This window comes from Contarinia nasturtii, unplaced genomic scaffold (assembly GCF_009176525.2).
Source record: "Contarinia nasturtii isolate CC-2019 unplaced genomic scaffold, AAFC_CNas_1.1 Cnas_scaffold_695, whole genome shotgun sequence".
In the NCBI taxonomy this organism is placed as follows: Eukaryota; Metazoa; Arthropoda; class Insecta; order Diptera; family Cecidomyiidae; genus Contarinia; species Contarinia nasturtii.
Genome location: NW_022198046.1, coordinates 1,486,964 through 1,492,183, shown reverse-complemented (window position 1 = coordinate 1,492,183; position 5,220 = coordinate 1,486,964). Strand labels below are relative to the sequence as shown.

General features: G+C 31.7%; 1 long non-coding RNA gene across 1 annotated transcript; it reads left to right on the top strand.

Moving 5' to 3' along the window:
• The first annotated feature begins 4,223 nt into the window (after positions 1-4,223).
• LOC116341413 lies at positions 4,224-5,018 on the top strand. The gene is made up of 3 exons (XR_004201159.1): positions 4,224-4,367; positions 4,457-4,509; positions 4,651-5,018. It is a non-coding gene; the product is annotated as an uncharacterized LOC116341413 (long non-coding RNA).
• The last annotated feature ends 202 nt before the right edge of the window (positions 5,019-5,220 follow it).

The window sequence follows — 5,220 nt, the reverse complement described above, 5'->3', positions numbered from 1 at the left end:
ATTTAAATTCCGATGTAATAAGAAAGGGAAGTTTGTACCCTAAATATATTGCAAAGAAAAAAAAATGCCAGAACAATGAATATTCAATCGATGTTCAAAATTGCATAATCGCATGGCAACATGACGCCTGTAGCAAAAGAACGCTGGAAAATGCATAAACACTATGAATTGAAACATGTCGGCATCGAATTATAAATAGACTTGTATCCGACAATTATAATATACATCTAATACTATTGGCTGAAGAAAGTTTTTTGTATTCACTAGACTATACATGCTATTATTCGCATTCGCGATATGTTCTTAAACGGGACACGATCCTTTGACCTTTAACTTAATTTCTCGTCATTTTAAAGTAAATAACACTACAAGTGACATGAAATGTGTAACAAAATAAAAACCAAATAAAAAAAGTGTGGGGCCAGTGCTTGTGAATGTGTCTATAACTGAAATAACGTGAACTTTTTTATGGTTCAGTATGATGACAAATATTTTGTAAACAATGCTTTCGAAAATAAACAAACAACCACATGGTTACTAAAAATAACAGGGACGACAGAAAATTAGTATATGCTAAAAAAGAGAATTTCCGGTCATCTACCACTACAAAATTATTCCCAAAAAACTGATTTTGTGGATACATTTTTTTTGATGTGTTTTCCAACAGCAGGCGAAAAAGAGTCTCACTATGATTAAACACAAAAAAATGTAAGCAACCCGTATATTCAAATGTTTTACATTTGGTGAATTATTGATGCGGTAAATATTTGTTTCCAATTCGAAATAAAATATCAACGATTTAAATGATTTTTTTCAAACATTTCTATTTATTTTTTTCCTCTCACCAGTAGTAGTCCAAATATGGAATATGTCACCGAAAATCTATCAGACCATTTCAATAAAAACTGCCTGAATTTGGCTTTTCGGATTTAAATTCTATCTTTTTATGTTATTTATAGCAATTTTATTCAATTTAATTTGAAACTTTTGATGGCTTGTTTGTCATGTTTCATTCATCAGAATCATTTTGAATGTGCGTTAGTTTGCTTTTTGTCTCAATTCAATCCTATTTTTTAATGCAAAAAAAATCATTTTTTTACATTTTTTATGCTAGCCTGAAATGTCAGCAAAAATTACATTTTTTAATACATGAATTGAGTTGGTGAATAATTGCAACCTATCAATTCTGGTCGAAGTTTGATTCTTATCAGAAACGTTTGTAACCGGAAAATTTTCGTTTTGATTTATAAAGAATCAAATGTATAACAATTGATTATAATTTTTCACTTTCATTGAAAATATTTAAAAAATCAATAGATTATGAAATCCTTTTCATGTTGAAGTTTTATCAAAGAATCGTTATCGAAGGAAGCGCAATTCGATTTAAAAACGCACTGTTAAATAGTGCGTTTGTAAAAATAGTGACAGTGTTTTGATGTGAAAACTGCACAGTTTTTCAAAAAATTTAAGCATAATTAGTTATATTGACATGGTTGTGCTAGTAAAACGTTGACATAAATAAATAAATCTTGTTGCAAATTAAAAAACTGTGAATAAAGATTCAAAACACATACATCGAAATTTTGCTGTATGACGTTAATGATGATTCATGTGGATCATAGACGATTGAGAAATTAAGATCTGCGTCGCTGTTTGCATCAAAAGTATGCGTACACAAATTGGCACACAACATTTCTATGGCACCAAGAGAGAAAGAGAATACAAGGGATTCTGCTGCAGTCGCCGCTTGATCTTTTATCGTTTTGTTGTTGCTATAATATAATTTATTTTATTCCATTTTTGCCAGTGGTATATGCGTTATATATGTGCTTTGCATGTGCGATTTCTGAAAGTCGTCGCATTTGAATGGCACATACAAAAACCACATATACACAGCTATTGGCGTGTATAAATCTTTATAAGATTTAATATTTTGTGCGCAAATATGAAAAAAGACGATTAGATTCTCCGTACGCATATTCAGTGAAAAAAAAAGTCACACAGCTGACGCTAGTTGAATGGCAACGAAATCAAAAGTGGCAGAAGAAAAAAAATACAAAGCCGAATGGAAATAAAATACTCAGCAGTTGGCGAATTGAAAATGAAATGTTGTGATACGATTTTACCGTCGTCATCATCGTTGGAGGCTGAAGAAAAAATGCTCACAGGCGCGCACCCATAAACATCCATCCACCGAAATTACATCCATTAAATTATTTTACGTGGAAGGAAAACTCACGTACCGAAAACATTTCGTCTTACAGTGTGTTACAACCGACGGAATTTAAGCGATTCTGAAAACAATGTGGTGGAATATTCACAGAATGAACGAAGTTGCAACAGGAAATGTTCCTTTATTATAATCATATGTTTTGATTTAAAGACGTTGCTTCGTCTGTTCAGGACCAGTTTTTTTTATAAAACTCTTAAAGAAAATCTTAACAATCCAATGAAAAGATTTTTTTTTTGCTTTGGGATAACTTTTGCTGTAATTGGATTGAAATAATACCGTTGCCGTAGAAGTTTACGATTCTTTTTTCATTACGTTGATATGGTATCATTTCATTTTACAATTGAACATAATTATCATTCGACATTCTTCCAACTTCATTCTTTCGCAAATTATTATGATTAAGTAAGTGTATTTGGAAACTCGAGTAACGCTGTCGTAATAATTCAAAATAAAAAAATGACCTACGGAAATCTACATTGAGAAAAATCCATGTCAAATTAAAAAATCTTTCTGATTATTTTAATGACATGTGATACGCATACTTCCAAAAGGTTATATGTTGTTGAAAAATGGTATAGCCGAAAAAAATAATCTTGTATATAGGTTTAAGCATTGTTTTATTGATATTATCTTTTCATTCTACCCTCCTCCAAAATCTTTTAAATAAACAGGTAAATGTTATCTGCCTTTAAAAAAATCATCGAACAGCATGAAAAAAATATTATTTCAACAATATTTTTAAACTGTTGAAACGCCTTCGTTATCATTAACGAAATTGAAATGTAAATATCGCTGCATGGTTATTAAAAGTTAGATGAATATTTCACAAAATGTTTTTATGTTTAATAATAATGGAATGATGTACAAAATACAAATAGAAAAATTTACTTTTATGCAACATTTATGTAACGGGGATTTTTTTTTATTACATTGTAATTTGCCATCATTTGAATGTGTCAGAATAAAAATCCGACTTGTACGCAGAGTCTATAAAAGTGGAACACAGAGTTTTTTTTTACATAGAATTGGTGTTGTATTGCAACAAATAAACTATGCAAAAAAAACTCTTTGTTCCACTTTTATAGACTCTGCGTACAAGTCGGATTTTTATTCTGACACATTCATTTTTTCTATATCGATATCGTTGAAATATCATCTTATCATCATATACTTTATAAGATATAATATGTACAATAGAGTGTTTCCCATATCTATAATTAAAAAAATGGTATGTTTCAATTTAAAGAGGGTCAAATTTCATGCCAATTGATAGCAATCACAAAACATAGAGATTGGTATTACGACTTCCCGAAGCGGACTGTTGAGTCATGCGTAATTTCGTACACCTCTAGTTATATAAAGTCGTGTAGGCTCCAAATGGGAAATTCAAAATAAACAAACATAAACATAGCGTTGCCGAACTAATGAAATAATAATAAATATTCTGAACAACATCGGAAAATGTACATACATTTTTATTTTTGTTAACGGCCAAATTTCAAAAGTCCATCAATACTGCGATGACATTTCGCAGTTTCAATTTTGTTTATATCAAATGAGCGTTGTGTTTACTGTTTCAAATCAACAAAGTATTGCGTTTTGTATGCTAATATTTTTCTCCTATAATTTCATCATCTCACTCACACACATACATGTGACTACTAGTCACTGACTAGCATCGTCAAAAGGCAAGCAATATGTATCCGTTTGTTTGAATATCAAATACCATTGATTCGATTGTACATAATACATTGCTGACTGTCTCGTTTTTTGACCGTTCGTTGACAGTCAACGTTCCAGTTTCATTTACATCAAACTTGAGACAACTCTTTCGATAGTGTTCAGTTTGTCATCTGAATGTGCAAAAGAACACAACAATTATAATCAATAAATTCCACTACTGTATTTCGAGTCAAGAAAATGTTTTGTTTGCAATAATAATGCATTCTATTGTCATTTTTCCGTTAATTTTGTATTTGGTTCTGCTTTATAAAATGGAGGGCAGAATATTTGCAAAACAATATGGTAATATTTCAACACTTTTCGATCTTTTTGAGTATTTGAACCGTTCGCCATCTGAATTTCGCAACAAGACGAAAATTCAGACATCAGTTATGTCGCTGAGTTCATCAAAGTAAGATCATTTTGAAGTTTGAATTTTTGTGTGCATATTTATCTCTTCTCTATTCCGCAATTAGATTCATTTGAACATTCATTTTATAGTGTTTTTGTGCCAATTGAATTGAACTGATTGCTGCACTCGGAATTGAGTTAAAGTGAGTTAGACATTTATTTTATTGTGCTCTCAAAGAAAAAAAAAAAAAACAATAGAAAGTCATTGTGTTCAGTAGCATTTTTTTATGTCGTATCGAAAAAATTTATTCTTCATTGCAATTGCATTAAAATTCTATTTTTAGAATTCGATATTGACAATGAGCGGACGAAAAAGAAAAGGAGTTGGTGCTATATGTGGATCGAGACCGAAAAGACGTAAAGTGGGCAAACTTCCAGAAGAAAGTGGATTGTTAGCCATAAAGGTATCCGCCGCAACGGCAGTCAAAGAGGAATATCACGATATTGTGCTGCCATGGATTGCGAAGAAGAGTATCGAGTGTACAAAAATCTGTGAGCTGGCGTCGCTTTTGTTTTTACACAAAGTGAAACTTGCCAATGAAGAGGCCATTTTGACGAACAACTGGAAATTTTTCGATGAAGGTGATGGTATCCACATAATTGAAGGATGCTTCTTTGCTGTGTTGCGCAAATATAAAGAAGAGAACGACATGGTGCCCGAATTTCGAGACATAGTCGAGGTTCGCATGGCCCAATAATGATTATTTTGGGAATCTTATGAGATATTCATTCCAACAACATGCACGAAATGCCATAACCAACCTCACCACACACGATGACAAACGACTTCGTGAGTACCTGAGATTGTTGGTGTGGGAACACAACGTTGACAATCTGGATCCAAACGACGTATT